This window comes from Rhinopithecus bieti, unplaced genomic scaffold, assembly GCF_001698545.2.
Source record: "Rhinopithecus bieti isolate Rb0 unplaced genomic scaffold, ASM169854v2 scaffold_6536, whole genome shotgun sequence".
In the NCBI taxonomy this organism is placed as follows: Eukaryota; Metazoa; Chordata; class Mammalia; order Primates; family Cercopithecidae; genus Rhinopithecus; species Rhinopithecus bieti.
Genome location: NW_016805524.1, coordinates 1,864,262 through 1,881,292, shown reverse-complemented (window position 1 = coordinate 1,881,292; position 17,031 = coordinate 1,864,262). Strand labels below are relative to the sequence as shown.

Genomic DNA, 17,031 nt, shown 5'->3' with positions numbered 1-17,031 from the left:
CCTCTATGGTTAACATTGTTCTTAAAATCTCACATTTATTTAAGAAATGTATTTTAAAATATATTTTAAGAAAATATATTTAAATATAAATTTGTATATTACAATATATGTTATATATCCTATATAAACATATTACATTTTAAAGTATATTTCTATATATATTTAAGAAATCTTTTCCTACCTTGAGGTTATGAGGATAGTCAATATTATCTTCTAGGTTTATTTTGTCGGCATTCACATTTATATCTATAAATATTTTGGAATTTATTTTTCTTTTTGGTTTGAGGTACTAATCAAGTTTGTTAATTGTTTTTTGTATTTGGAAATTGCCTCAGCTCTATTTATTGAAGAGATCATCCTTTTCCCATTTCTCTGTGTGTCACCTTTGTCATAAATCAAGAGTCCTTTATTGTCTGTTTCTGTGCTCAATTTTATAAAATTTATTGTTATAAGACTTTGTTCATTTCATCAAAATTTTCAAATGCATTGACATAAAATTGTCCATAATATCCTTCTCTTGTCTTTTCAATATCTGAATGATCTGTAGTGATGTTCCCTTTCTCATTCTTAACACTGGTAATCTGTGCCTCCTCTCTCTTTCAAAAATTATTCTCACTAGGGAGATACCAGTATTTTCAGAGAACCAGTTTTTGGCCTTTTCCATCTTTTCACTTTATGTTTTTGTATTTTTATGTTGTAAACACAGAAAGTTGAGCATGTGCTTATGTGCGTGTATCTATCTTTACCTAATAATGTAACATCAAATTATATAAAGAAAAAAATACGCTTGTCTATCCAGTCTGACAATCTTTGCCTTAGCCTTTTGCCCATTTACATTTCATTAACTAGTGATATTTGGGGGTGTAATTATACCTTCTTATTAAATGCACTCTCTTTTTTCTGCCTGCTCCATGTTATATTCCTTTCTTGCCCTTTTTCAGATTGATAAGATTTTTCACTATTTCATTTCCTCCCTCCATTAGCTCAGAAATTGTATGCCTGTTAATTATTCTTTTGGTGATACCCTAGGTCTCTAGGTAATTACCCTAATGAGTATAGCCTGCGTTTTTGACTTTACAAAGTCTAATACGAATTGGTGTCTTTGCCTCTTTCCAGGGAGTGCAAGCACCTTACAATATTTCTATTAATCTTCGCCTAACCTTTATGTCATTGTTGTCAGGTATTTTCTCCCTGTATTTTAAATACCAATGTTACTATCATTGTTTTATATCATAAATGTTCACTTAGGTTTACCCACATAGCTACTGTCTTCATTGGGCTTCATCCTTTTCTGCATTTCCAACCTTGCATTTTCTTTGTAGTTGTTTCCTAGTTGCCCCAAAACAAGCTTCAGGATTTCTAGTAATACAAATTTCTATTTTGACTTGTTTAAAAATGCTTTGTTTCACCTTTATTCTTGAAGGATATTTTTGTTGGATATGAAATTCTAGGTTGAAATGGTTAGTTTGTTGATTGGTGTTTTTAGAATCTTAAAGATATTATTCCAGTATATTTTGACTTCCATGATTTCTGCTGAGAAATCAAGTGTCAGTTTAATGTAGCTCCTTTGAATTTAAATTGTCTTTCTGGGGGGTTTATTTTAAGACAATCTCTCTTTTCTTCTTTTAAAGTTTTATTTATCTTGTTTTCACTGTGATATGCCTAAACATAGATCTCTTCCTTCCTTCCTTCCTTCCTTCCTTCCTTCCTTCCTTCCTTCCTTTTCTTTTTTTCTATTCTGTTTGGAACTTTCAGAGGTCCTTAAATGTGTAATTCATGTATATTAAATGATTTCTAACGAAATTATCTATTGAAATATTGTTTGTCTCCCTTTTCCCTATTCTTTCCTTTTGGGACTTTACAGTTAAGCTAGTCCTTACTGAATTCTCTGTGTCTCTTACCTTCTCATCTTTGTTTTCCATCTTCTTGTCTCTTTCTACCTCATTCTAGAAATTTCTTGTAGTCTATCTTCCAGGACACTAATTTCTCTTCAGTTGTTTTAATCTGCTGTTAAACTCAATCTATTGACTCCTTAATTTCAGTCATTGAGTTTTTCAGTTCTAAATTCCATTTTTTAAAATCTCTGCCAAAATTCTCAACCTTTTATCTTTCTGAAGAAAGTACACATGGTTATTTTAAAGTCTGTACTAGAAACTCTAATATTTAAAAACTTCATGGATCTGTCAATATTTTTCTTTTTTTTTTTGAGACAGTCTCACTCTCTCACTTAGGTTGTAGTGCAGTGGCACCATCTCACTGCAACTGCTGCCTCCCAGGTTCAAGCAATTCTTGTGCCTCAGCCTTCTGGGTAGCTGGAATTACAGGTATGCACCACCATGCCTGCTAATTTCTGTATTTTCAATAGAGATGGGGTTTCACATGTTGGCCAGGTGGTTCTTGAACTCCTGACCTCAAGCCATCCGCCCACCACGGCCTCCCAAACTCTGGGATTACAGGCGTGAGCTGCCGCTCCTGGACATGTTTATGTTTTCCCTTGTTTGTGCTGTGTTGTATTCATATTGTCTTACCTCCTCATGTGCATGGCTATTTTCTATTATGTGCCAGACATACTTGCAAAATTGTTTATAGAAATAACTGAGAGAACTTGGGTAACGATTTCTTCCTTCTGAGAGGATTTACATTTGTAGTGCCTGGGGACACATGCACCAAGCAAACTGAGGAACTCAGATGATTAGAAATTAAACTGTAGTTCCCACGTATGCCCCATGTATTTCAGTTTCTTAATTCTCCTTGAGTTCAGACAAAATGGCTCACACTTGTAATCCTAGTACTAAAAGAGGCTGAGATGGGAGGATCATTTGAGGATAAGAGTTCAAGTCTGCAGTGAGCTATGCAGTGAACTCCAGCCTAAACAACAGAGCAAGACCCTGTCTGTCTCTAAAAAAAAAAAAAAAAAACAACAATCCTTAGAAGCAACTCTTGAGAATCTCAACCTAAAGTAAGAGGCTTTACTGGAGTTCACTTTAGTGGACCTTAAATTCCTTTTCCTGTTTTCTCTGCCCCAAGAGACTGTGAAAGCACAGATCAGCCTCCTAGTCCCTCAGCGGCCTCTTTGGAATGACCAACACTATCCTGGTTTACCTCCCTGGGCCACTGTACTTCCCTGGATCATGGCCCAAGAATTCTTCACTTTCTTGTTAGCTGTCCTCTATCTTAGAGCAGAGGATCATTACATTTTGTTTAGTTTGTCTAGTTGCCTTCAGGAGAGTGTTTATCTGAGACACTTAGTCTGCCATTATTCTCTCTTACTGGAAGTAGAAATCTCTGATATGTTTAGTTGCTGGTTGTCGCTTTCCTTATTACTGCTAGTTTTCTAATTTTTTAAAAATAGTCTTCATAGTTTATACTTAAAGACAAATGTTTTGTTACCTTATCAATTTAAAAATTTTAATTAGCAATGTGACTAGACTTACATGAAATCCAGAAATTAACTTGGGATGAATTGACCATTTTACAGTTTTTACATTCAGAAGCATGATACGTCTCTCAATATATTCACATTTTTAAAACAATCCTATTAACTGAATATTCACATTTTAATGTCCTCGTATGATTTCAGAATTCCTTTGTATAGTCCCTGCACATTTTAAAATATATGGTTCTATTTTTATTGTTTTACTCTTATAAATGGGATCTTTTCTCCATTTTACTTTTAACAGTTTAATAGTGATTTAAAGGAAAGTTATTAATGTTTACATCTTAATTTTATAAGTAGTGATTTTATTAGTGTATCTTCTTTTCTTGATCATAAAAGCATTTAAGCCCAGAAGTTCACCTCTAAGTATAGCTTTATGGAATTTTATTTTTAGGCTAGGAAAGGATTAATTTTTTTCTAATGTGAATTTTCATTAGTGTTTAATACAGTTTCAATTTGTGTCCCCACCCAAGTCTCATGTCGAATTGTAACCACTAATGTTGGAGGATTGGATCATGAGGGCAGACTTCTCCCTTGCCGTTCTTGTGATAGTGAGTGAGTTGTCATGAGGTCTGGTTATTTAAAAGTGTGTAGCACTTTCCCCTTCACTCTAGTTCTCTTTCTCTGACCACATAAGATGTGCCTGCTTCCCCTTAGCCTTCTGCCATGACTGTGAGTTTCCTGAGGCCTGCCAAGCCATGCTTCCTGTACAGCTTATGGAACTGTGAGTCAATTAAACCTCTTTTCTTCATAAATTACCCAGTCTTAGGTAGTTCTTTATAGCAATGTGAGAGATGACCGAAACAGAATATTGGTATCGAGAAGTAGGGTATTGCTATAAAGACACCTGAAAATGTGGAAGCAACTTTGGAACTGGATAATGGACAGAGATTGAAAGGGTTTGAAGAGCTCAGAAGAATACAGGAAAATGAAGGAAAGTTTGGAACTTCCTAGAGACTTGTTCATTGTTGTGACCAAAATGCTGATAGTGATATAGACAGTGAAATCCAGCTTGAGGAGGTCTCAGATGGGGATGAGAAACTTATTGAGAACTGGAGCCAAGCTCACTTTTGTTATGCATGAACAAAGAAATAATCTGAAACTGAAACTTATATTTATATTTAAAAAGAAAGCAGAGCATAACAGTTTGGAAAATTTGCAGCTTGACCATGTGGTAGAAAACACAAACCCATTTTCTGGGGAGGAATTCAAGCTTCCTGCAGACATTTGCATAAGTAAAGAAGAGTGGAATGTTAGTAACCAAGACATTGGGGCAAATGCCTTGAAGACACTTCAGAAACCTTCATGGCAGCTCCTTTCATCACATGCCTGGAAGCCTAGGAGGGAAGAATGGTTTTGTAGGCGAGACCCAGGGCCCTGCTGCCCTTTGCAACCTCAGGACACTGCTACTTGTGTCCCAGCTGCTCCTGCTCTAGCTGTGGCTAACAGGGCCCCAGATATGTCTCAGGCAGCTGCTCCAGGGGTACAAGCCATAAGCCTTGGTGGCTTCCATGTGATGTTAAGCCTGAGGGTGCACAGAGTGCAAGAGTTGAGGCTTGGGAGCCTCTGCCTAGATTTCAGAGGATGTATGGAGATACCTGCATGTCCAGGCAGAAGTCTGCTGTAGGACCAGACCCCTCATGGAGACCCTCTACTAGGGCAGTTCAGAGGGGAAATGTAGGGTTGGAGCCCCCACACAGAGTCCACACTGAGGCACTGCTTATTGGAGCTGTGAGAAGAGGGCAACCATCCTCCAGACCCTAGAATGGTAGATCCACCGACAGCTTGCACCATGCACTTGGAAAAGCTGCAGGCACTCAATGCCAGCCCATGAAAGCAGCCAAGGGGGCTGTACATTGCAGAGACACAGGGGTGGAAAAGCTCAAGGTCTTGGGAGCCCACCCCTTGCATCAGTGTTGCCTGGATGTGAGACACGGAGTCAAAGAAGATTTTTTTGGAGCTTTAAGATTAAATGACTGCCCTGCTGGGTTTTGGACTTGCATGGGACCTGTAGTCTCTTTGTTTTGGCTGATTTCTCCATTTTGGAATGGTCATATTTAGCCATTGCCTGTATCCCCATTGTATCTTGGAAGTAACTGACTGGTTTTGATTTTACAGGCTCATGGGTGGAAGAGGCATACCTTATCTCAGATGATACATTTCAGTTAATGCTGAAATGAGTTAAGACTTTGGGGGACTGTTGGGAAGGGATGATTGTATTTTGAAATGTGAGAAGGACATGAAATTTTGGAGGTCCCAGGGGTGGAATAATATGGTTTGGATATGTGTCCTCAGCTAAATCTCTTGTCAAATTGTAATCCCCAGTGTTGGAGGAGGGCCCTGGTGGGAGGTGATTGGATCATAGGGGCAGACTTTTCCCTTGCTGTTCTTGAGATAATGAGTGAGTTCTCATGAAGTGTGCTTGTTTAAAAGTGTGTAGCACTTCCCTCTTCACTCTAATCCCCCTTCTCTGGCTATGTAAGATGTGCCTGCTTTTCCTTAGCCTTCTGCCATGATTGTAAGTTTCCTGAGGCCTCCCCAGCCATGCTTCCTGTACAGCCTATGGAACTGTGAGTCAAATAAACCTTTTCTTTTTTTTAAATAAATTACTCACTCTCCAGTAGTGCTGTATAGCAATGTGAGAATGAAAACAGGCTAAAACTGTTGTTGTAAATTAAATGTGTTTTATGAATTTTTAATTTTATTCTCTTTAATCAGATAATGTGGCCTTTTCAATTACTGCTGTTTTGATTTATTTCTTTTAGATTTTCTTTGCTCTAATAACTGATTATTTTTCAAAAAGAGGTTCTTTGGACACATGTAAAGAAAGTATATGGCTCAAATTTCCTTGACCTTCCTTATCTTTGTCTAGTGTATTTGGTACAGAGCTTGTGAAGGGGCTGTTATTATGTTACATATCAATTGCATTTCTGTAAATCCTTATTTTTATCTCCAAAGTTATTGCTTTATGTATCTTTGGTACTGTATCATTTGATGAATAAATGCTTAATACTATTATGAATTATCTATTGATTGTACCTATTAGAAATATAAATAATTTGTACCTTATTATATAAAGCAAATTGTTGGAAAAGTAAACAAAATAATATAAGAAAAGCACTTGGGGCTGGGTGTGGTGGTTCATGACTATAATGCCAGCACTTTGGGAGGCAGAGGTGGGCAGAATGCTTGAGCCCAGGAGTTTGAGACCAGTCTGGGGAATGTGGTGAAGCCCCATCTCTACAAAAAATACAAAAATTATCCAGGCGTGGTCATGAACACCTGTTGTCTCAGCTGCTTAAGAAGCTGAGGTAAGAGGATCACCTGAGCCCAGGAGGTTAAAGCTGCAGTGAGCCATGATTTTGCCACTGCACTCCAGCCTGAGTGACAGAGTGAGACTCTGTCTCAAAAATTAAAAAAGCCAATATATTTTCTAATTTTTTTACTTTTAGTTTTTTTTTCATTTTGTGCAAATTGTGTTCTCTTGTACACAGAAAGTCACTGAAGTTGTTTTAAAATGTATTTTTATTAAAATAATATACATCCAGGAAAGTACAGATATAAGTGTCCAGTTGAATGATTTTTCACAAAGTGAACAAAGCTGTGAGCCATCATTCGAATCAAGAATATCCTGGAAACTCTTCTCTTACTTCCTTCCAGTCACTAGCCTTTACAAGAGTAGCCACTTGTAAGAGCACAGATTAATTTTAAGTGATTTTTAATTTTAGATGAATGGATTCATTCATATGCCTTAGTGTATATGTTCTTATGTGCAGCATTATACTTGAAAGATTCATCCACACAGGTGGATGTAGCTATAGTTTGCTCATTGTTATTGCTGAATAATATTCTACTTATTATTGATGCTCTTTTAGGTATTGTCTAGTTTAGGACTATCTCAAATGGGGCTGCCATGAACATTCATTGCGTGCATTTTGGCTAGCTTATATATGCATTTTTGTTCAGAATATACCTTGGGGTGGAATTACTAGGTCACAGAATATGCATATTTTTAGTTTTAGAAGATACTGTTAAACAACTTTACAAAGTGATTGTACCAATTTGCATTCTCACAAATCTTGCCTTTTAATAAGAGTTTTAAATTGTCATAATTGTTTTGACCACTGTCATGTGATTTTGTGGTTTTGTTTTGGTTCCTTTGCTGTTTTAAAATTCATTTCTCTTTTCAGTATACAGAACTTTGTTTTCACTTGCCTTTTGCAATAATTCGGAGGGTAGAAAATCTGGTTTTAGTTTTACTAATGGTTACTATAAAGTGATTTGCAACCATTTTCATAAGTCTGTTTAATTATCAAAATCACAGTAAACACAATTACTTTAACTCACTTTTCATGAAAGGTAAAGATTGCAGTACTTTTACTTTTGCTCCCTTCCCCGATTCCTGTCTTCATAAAGTTAATGTTGTGTTATAAATCCATCACTCAAAATTTAGCCTATCAGAGAGGGGGTAACATGTAGGTATTGATACTGACTCATATTAAATTGATTAAATGGAATGACACCATTGACTTTAAATGCTATTGTAAGAAAAGCTAAATGAAATATTGGTTCTGATTACTATGAGGATCTTGTTCATTGCATTACCAAGTCCTCCCAATAAGACATCATTTTCAGTTCTCAGAATCAGAAATCATGCTTTTCATGAGCATGTGGTTTGTTTTTATCTCATGAGCATGGATAATTTCCCCTTTTATCACATTAACTCCTAGGAAATTTACAATATATTTTTTTCTATGTTGTTAATATCTTTGAAAACAGTCTTAGGCCGGGCGCAGTGGCTCACGCCTGTAATTCCAGCAACTCTGGGAGGCCAAGGCACGTGGATCATAAAGTCAGAAGATCGAGACCATCCTGGCTAACACGGAGATACCCCGTCTCTACTAAAAAATACCAAAAATTAGCCGGGCATGGTGGTCTGCACCTGTAGTCTCAGCTACTCGGGAGGCTGAGGCAGGAGAATAGCATGAACCCGGGAGGTGGAGCTTGCAGTGAGCTGAGATCGCGCCACTACACTCCAGCCTGGGTGACAGAGCAAGACTCCGTTTAAAAAAAAATAAAATAAAACAAAACAGTCTTAAACCCTTTTGGAAAATGAGATAAAGTATGAATCCATGTGATAAGGCAAAAATGTCTTCCATACCAATGGAGGTTATCTCCTGGGAAAAAAGCGAAATAGACTAGGAAGAGTATATAGTGAAAATATTTTTTACTGTTTATTCATCTGTGTTATTTGAACCATTTTAGTATAAACTTGTGCATTATTTTACATTTTAAAACACATTAAGTGTATATTTAAAAGAAAGAAAATAAAGAAGAGCATATTTAGGAGGCAAGATAGATCTTCCTAAGACACACATAAGACTTGGGAACCATTAAGAAATGATTGCCAGATCTGACTCACAAATTTAAAACCTTTTCCTCAACAAAAGAAAAAGGTACGAACATATTTTGTACAAAGTACAAAAGCCAGCAACAGACTGGGAGACATTATTTATTACAAATATTATAGGCAAAAATGAACAACTCTAAAATATCACTAGCTCTAACAAATTAATAAGAAAAGACAATAAAATGAGCAAGGGATATAAATGAACTTAAAACTAAGAAGAAATTCAAGGGACCTTGGCTTAATTCAGTTTGCTATAACAAATTACTGTAGACTGAGAGGCTTAAACAACATTTATTTCTCACAGTTCTCTAGAATGGGAAGTCCAAGATTGAGGACCCAACAAATCTGGTGTCTGGTGCAGGTCTACTGCTTGTATTGCAGATGGCACCTTCTGATTACATCCTTACACTGTGGAGAACAGAGAAAGAAATAGCAAGCTCGTTTGTGTCTTTTTATAAGGGCACTAATCCCATTCATTAGGGCTCCACCCTCATTATTATCTAATTATCTTCCAAAGACCCCACCTCCAAATACCATTGGGGTTTAGGATTTCAGTATATGAATTGGCGGTGGGGGTGGGAGGTGGGAGGAATACAAAATTCAGTTCATAACAGATCTATAAACATATATTACTTAAGCTAGTAATTTAATAAATACAAATGAAAAAAGGTAAATTTTCATCTGTTGGCAAATATTCAAAAGATACATAATGTCTCACTGATGCAGGTGAGGGAGAAAAGGGCAAGTATTGGTAATTAGAATAATACAGCGATGTGGAAATATAACTGCATACTATACGAACCAGCAGTCCCATTTCTTGGGCTCTCTTCAAATATATAAAAATGTATGAATATATACATATATACACACACATACGCATTGCAGCATTATTTGTAAGAATGCAAATAATGGAAATGATTTAAATTATGATTTTGGTGGAATATCCATTAATGGAAAGCCAAGCATCTAATATGAAAATATGGTAGCTCTCTCTATACTGACCTAAAAAGATGTCCACAATTTATTATTAAGTGAAAAAAGCAAGTTGTAGATATGATCCAAGTTTTGGTAACAACCCCAACCCCACGCACACCCCAACCCCACGGCAAAAAAGCATCTGCATATAGTATGGATGTGTCTATACAAGCAGAGAATAGCTTTGGGAAGGAAACAGAATGGGGTACAGTGGTTTTCAATGTGAAGGGGACTTGGGGGGAAGAGTGGGAAGGTTCTCTTTTCATTCCTTTATCATTCTGTATCATTTATTTGTCAACTGTGAGCATCTGTTCAGCTGTTACTTTCTTCAATGTGTTTTTCAGTAACCCTCAATCCTCACTGGCCTCACAATCATTAAAGTAGACAGACGGTTACTTTTCAGTGTTAGCAACCTCTTCCATTCTAGATCTGCTTCCAAATCCCCAATTGTGAATGAGGTGGAGCACAAGTCCTTGGCCAGGAAGATGTTAGAGAGCTGTGGCCTTTTCCTAGAAAGAAGACAGATGTTTGCTCCTGACATTAAGGGCAAAGTTTAATGCTAAGGTGCAATCTAGACCAATCATGGTCTATGTTGTTGGGCACCCTTCATTCTCTACTTCTTGCTGCAAATAGTCAGATAGAAGGAGGGGTTGTTCTGGGAGGCAAATGAAGAAAGTTTCTGAAAGACTTGGGAAAGCATCATGTATCTCGCCTAGACATTCCTGCACCCTCACATACACCTATTAATGAGAAACATGATATTGTGCAAGCAACTGGGTCCCACTTTAGCAGAAATTAGAGTTGCGTGTTCATTTTTTTCTAGCTGTCTTTCTCTTGGTTTTTCTATCACCTTTCTATTTTTTGATTTAAAAAAAATCATAATCCTTTCTCTGATTACTAAGAGAAATTCCTATACAACCTATGCCATTCCACAACAGATAATTAAGTTCTGATTTCAAGATGAATTGTTGAATCAAATTCTGCGCACTAATGAAGGAAGTATTCTACAAGCTTCTGCTGATAGCAGATATACTACAATTGTGCTACAAAACACATTTCTTAGAAAACCAAACAAAGGCAATAGGAAGGAATAGGCAAAGTTCATTTCTTCTTCGTTGTTGTTGTTTTTTCTTCCCTATTGCCCAGTTCTCAGTATTCATAAGGCCATTTGAGAAAGGGCACAATTCTGGAGATTTGTGTTCTGCTTATTTGGATGTCTCTTTTATGGTTCCCTTCCCTCACTTTACCTTTTCTACTATGGCTTGTGCTCACTCATGATATGAACAGTAATGTTGGCAACCGGCATTGCGAGAGCATCACCAAATATGTAAGTTATCCTTTCTGGAACAAGTTATAACAAGATTCTAAAACACAACTGTAATTCTCAAAGGATTTAGTTAGTGCAGGTGCAATCTTACCAGGTGAGATACTTTGTATATTTGTCCCCTCCAAATCTCATGTTGAAATTTGATCCCCAGTATTGAGGAGGGGCCCGGAGGCAGGTGTTTGTCATGGGGGAACGATCCTTCATGAAAGCCTTGGTGCCTTTCTCATGGGACTGAGTGAGTTCTTACTCTTAGTTTCCAAAAGGGTTAGTTGTTAAAAAGAACGTGGCACCTCCTCATTTTTCTCTCTTGCCCCCTTTCATGCCATGTGACACACCGGCTCCCCTTGCCTTCCAACAGGAGTAAAAGCTTCTGGAGGCCCTCGCCAGAAGCTGAGCACGTACCAGCACCACGTTGTACAGCCTGCAGAAGCGTGAGCCAAATATACCTCTTTCTTTAAAAATTACCCCGTCTCAGGTGCTTTTTTATGGCAACACAAAACAGACTAATACACCTGGGAAGACTGAGACGCTGCATTCGAAGAGTTCTGGGTCTTTCTCCAAGGAACCGTTGGACTCCACTTGCTAAGTTTGTAGGGACACTAACAGTGGCAATGGGGTAACATTGCTAAAAATGGGACCCTAAATTCAGCACCTAACCTAATCAACCCTCAATCAAACAAGTTTCCTTCTTTTCTCTATGAGAAGGGAAGTGAGTTTGGCTAAGCAAAGATTGAGGTGGGATGGGTGGAGGCAGGAGAGAAGGAGACAAAGGGATCATGAGTGCATGAGTGCATGGAGACAAAGGGATCATGAGTGCATGCAGTTTGCTCCCACAGTCTGCACTTTTCTCTCTTCCACTCTCTCTCCTTTGACCTGGTCATCCCCCTCTTTTTCCCTCCAGATTCATAGCTGGGGAGAAGGGCTTGCTAGAGAAATATGGCTGAGTTTTGCTGCTACAAGAAAGAATACATTTAGTTTCCAACTGAGACTTTCTGGATATTTTTCAAGAAATTCAAGGAAAAAAGGAAAGAAAGAAAAGAGAATGTAAAAGAACAAGTGCTTCAGGTCTTAGTTTCTTAATTCCCCATAAAGAAATCTAATCAACTGAGGCTTCCTCAAATGGGTGAGTAGCTTGGATTTCGCCTGAGCTAATTACCTATTGACATGTATGTGCCAAGATCTATGGGTGGGCATAATATCAGAGCACAGGAGATTCAAATCAACTATATTTTGTATTATTTTTCTGTGGTCTTTAATATCTAAAGGTTTAAATCAAATTCATGGATCCTTGAACAAAAGAATAAATCAACAAGGAAAATAAATGCACTTCAAAAGTGCAAAATAAAAAGGAGCATGCTGTTTGCTTTACATCATTTTATTAATTTGAGTAGTCAACATTTACTGAAAACCCACTGGGTACAGGATGTAACAGACATGTAGAAAAATAAGAAAAGATACAGGAAGTATTTTTTTCTGACTGCAAAAATCCAACTAATTTAGTCTAAGGAAGACACTAACTAAAGACATATGAGAACAGCTGAGAATACAAATAATGGAAACATGACAATGTCCACTAAGGACACTAAGGACACATCAGTTTCAGTCAGAGTGTGGAAGGGCGGGCTCACTGAGTATGCCCTCAGACCTTGGGAAGCGTGTGTGTTGCGATGAAGTATTCTACCTGGGGATGCTGTGGCATCTCTCTGGAAAAATCAGGCCAACAGCAGACCTGCCATCTCTTAGTCACTGTAGGAGTACCCAAGCAGATAAATGTGGTAACTTTGGAGGGTTGGCTCCTTACCAAAAATCCCTGCTTTTATTTTATTTTATTTTATTTTTGAGACAGGGTCTCACTCTGTTGCCAGGCTGGAGTGCAGTGGCATAATCAGAGCTCATGGCAGCCTCGACCTCCCAGGCTCAAGTGATTCTCCTGCCTCAGCCTCTCGAGTAGCTGGGACTACAGGGGTGTCCCACCATGCCTGGCTAGTTATTAAATTTTTTTGTAGGATGAAGTCTCGCTGTGTGCCCAGGCTTGTCTTAAACTCCTGGGCTCAAGCAATCCTCCTGCCTTGGCCTCCCAAAATGCTGGGATTACAGGTGTGATTCACTGCACCTGCCCCTGATATTATTTAATGAGAGATGGCCATTTGGAGATTTATGCCACATGATTTGTGTCTATGTAAGCTCAGGATTCTTTATCTCCCTTAAAGTTAGAAGAAGCAGGCATGGCACATGGCTGTGAAGACATCATAGGTAGCACTCAGGCCGTCCGTTTGGCCAGCTTACCGCTTTATGGATTTCATGTGAAAGCAAGTCTCCACTCTGGAACAAGGGTTTATTGCCTGACTTTCCAGGGGAGTATACTCTGCTTTCCACAGCCTCCTTTTCTGTGCTTCCTGCTCACAGAAATCGAAAGCACTACTCAAGAATCTGCTCAAGAACTCTGTGTCTCTGGCCAGGCATGATGTGGCTCATGACTATAATTCCAGCACTTTGGGAGACCAAGGCGGGCAGATCACTTGAGCTCATGAGTTCAAGACCATTCTAGGCAACATGGCAAAACCCTATCTATCAAAAAAAAAAAAAAAAAAAAAAAAAAAAAAAAAAGGTTAGCCAGGTGGGGTGGCATGTGCCTATAGTCCCAGCTACTTGGGAGGCTGAGGTGGGAGGTTGACTTGAGCCCAGGAGGCGAGGTTGCAGTGCCATTGCACTTCAGCCTGGGCGACAGAGACAGACAGAGAACTCTGTGTTTTGCATGAGCAACGCTGCTGGGTGGCACCAAACTCCCTTCTGTCTGTTTGGGAGTATTCCTAGGCTTCTCAGGAAACTGTCGGGTTTAGCCACTGTGCTTGTGAGTGATGTGCTTCCAAGCCCACTTAGTGGCTCAGAACGGTGCATCACAGACCACCTGTGGGGAGGGACTATTTTGTCTTCAGTCCATCATTGATCCATATTTTTAAAAATACAATAAAATAAACTACTAAAAAATGAAATAAAAGTAATGGCATATAAACACAAGCTCAATTCTTTTACTAGATTCAAGAGACAAAACTTACTCTGTCCAATTGCCATAAAAGTTGTAGCAGGCCAGGCGCGGCTGCTCAAGCCTGTAATCCCAGCACTTGGGAGGCCGAGACGGTGGATCACGAGGTCAGGAGATCGAGACCATCTGGCCTTAATACAAGTGAAACCCGTCTCTACTAAAAAATACAAAAAACTAGCCGGGCGACGAGGCGGGCGCCTGTAGTCCAGCTACTCGGGAGGCTGAGACAGGAGAATGGCGTGAACCCGGGAGGCGGAGCTTGCAGGAGCTGAGAGCCGGCCCACTGCACATCCAGCCTGGTGGCCAGAGCGAAGACTCCGTCTCAAACAATAAAAAAAAAAAAAAATAAAAAAAAAAAAAAAAAAAGTTGTAATTGCTTATTTTGTTCTGTACTTATCTCATTGCAGAATTTCTACAGTTCGTAGAATAGAGCAGGAACTGGTCTCCTGACTATAGTTTAAGCACTGGCCTAAAAGATGATGGGCTGTGCATTAGTTTCAAAGTGGAAGCCCATCACCCAGATTGTTGGAGGGTTGAGGAGCAGATCCTCTTTCATTAATTCCATGTTGTCATTTGTTCTGACTCAAGTCAGAGCTAGACAATTTGCAATCAGTATTTGTCCCTGGAAGCCAGTTGCCACTCCTCTTTGACTCCCAGCTGAGATACAAGTTCCTCCTGCCCACTCCTATAGAACTATTTATGTATCCTCTTATCTCTTTTGCCAAGCTTCAAGGTCTCACTCAATACTGCTTAATACACGTGGGGAGGCAGAATGAAGGAACGCCAGTTACATGTGCTGGAAAATAAGCAGACACTTTACCCACTAGATTTACAAGCATTGCTGGGAATGTCCGAAGGAATTTTGGTTTCATCATTGTCTTACCAGGAGAAAGAACTGCTGAGAAAATACGAGAGAGGAAAAGATAAATATACTTGTATTAGTTCATTTTCACACTGCTGATAAAGACATACCTGAGACTGGGTAATTTGTAAAGAAAAAGAGGTTTAATGGACTCACAATTCCACATGGCTGGGGAGGCCTCACTACATGGCAGAAGGTGAGAAGTAGGAATGGCATGTCTTGTGTGCAGGGAAACTGCCCTTTATAGAACCATTAGATCTCGTGAGACTTTTTCACCACCATGAGAACAGTATGGGGGAAACCTCCCCCACGATTCAATTATCTCCCCCTTCGTCCCTCCCACAACATGTGGGAATTATGGGAGCTACAATTCAAGATGAGATTTGGGTGGGGACTCGGCCAAACCATATCAATACTTTTTCTTCACTAGATCCGGCACAGTAAAGGCCTGTAGGGCATGCTCATGATGGAAAGAAACTGTGAGATGAGGAGGATCTGGAGATGCCCTGCCATCAGGGAAAGAGTGCCAACTGAAGTCCCAGGCCTGGCTCTGAGCTTTGTCCGGGAGATCCTGTCTGCCTGCTTACTCCGCCCAATCACACTTTTATCATGGGTGGATAATAATGCCTCCCTTCTTCACCTGTCCAAGTTGTGTTTACCCAGGCCTTCTCTGTTTACATGCCACTTTCCCAGAATGGCCTGACGTCCTGTTCTTCCTGCTCTCTCATAAGCACTCCGCCTTTTCCTGCGATGGCACTTATAAGTTGTCTTAATATTTTTATACACGGTCACTTTTCTTTTACACCATTCTTTAAGCTTCATGAGAGCAGGGATCGTGCCTGTCTTATTCATTCCTGTGTAGTCCATGCCTTGGCACAGTGTCTGGAATAAAGGCAGTACATAGCTGTATTGGTGACAGTACTTGCCATCGCCTTTGTTTTGCTTTTTTCTTCTTCCAATTCTTGCCTGTAACCTTTGTACTGAGTGAATTGGGTTTGACAGGGTGGGATCAAAGCCACTTTAGTTTCATTGTCCCTCCCAACCTACTCTGTGGGCTGCATCTTTTCCTTCCTGAGGATATAATTTCAGGCAGGTCCTATCGCTTGCAAAGACAGTTGTAGGCCATAAAAAGTCACTTTCAATGGCAAGAACTGACTTATATTAGTAACTAAGGCATGGCCAGTGAAACAATCAAAACTCCTGGGTCGGGCGCACAGGTTGTGGCAGTCTGCAGGTGCAGCAGCCGCTGCACTCAGCATGGGCCCACCCTGCTGGGCAGTAGGAGGAAAGGGCACCCTGTCTGGGGTCCTCTTTTCTCAGGTGCCCTGCTGCGGGCATTCCTGAGCTGTAGGCCTTTGTGAGCACATCCAGCCACTGGGGATTCATCACCCCTTCTCCTGTGTGGCAGATTTGTGTGAAACTCTGTCCTCAAAACTCATGCCTGCAGTGATGCCTGAAAGGTCCTGGCTCAGCTCCCCGTGAGGAGGAAGCAGTCCCTCCCCATCCCAGTGAGGGAAGTGCTGGGCATGTCCCAGTAACCCAGCGACCCTCCCCACACTTTACCCATCCAGGTCTTCTACAGGCCAGAGTTGGTGTTTGTCAGTGCCAGGAAAACACTCACAGTCTCTTCCCATGTGCTCGGATGAGTCCAGCATATTCTGCCCAGGGAGGACCAGGCCAGACAAAGATCCACCCTAACCCTGAATCTTCTTGACTTTAGGTGCATGAGAAAAATGTGTGAAAGTGAGGCAGAGGGAACCCCTTGGTGACACCGGTTGCTCTTTTTACTGAGGGCACCAATGGCTTTCTAGGAAACACATTTGATGAACTTTTTTAGGCTTTGCATTTTTTCTTCTTTGCAACTTTTGGCACTGCCAACCATTCCTTCCCTGAAGCCCTCTTGCTTAGTTTCTGTGGCTTCTATCGTTTCTTTCTTTCTTTTTGAAATGTAGTCTCACTCTTGTTGCCCAGGTTGGAG

At 39.8% G+C, this 17,031-nt stretch overlaps 1 pseudogene; it reads right to left on the bottom strand.

Annotated features, from left to right (window-relative positions):
• The window catches only part of LOC108530064 (60S ribosomal protein L13 pseudogene), a 51,208-nt pseudogene extending 34,769 nt beyond the window's left edge, over window positions 1-16,439 (bottom strand).
• Between the last annotated feature and the right edge of the window lie 592 nt (window positions 16,440-17,031).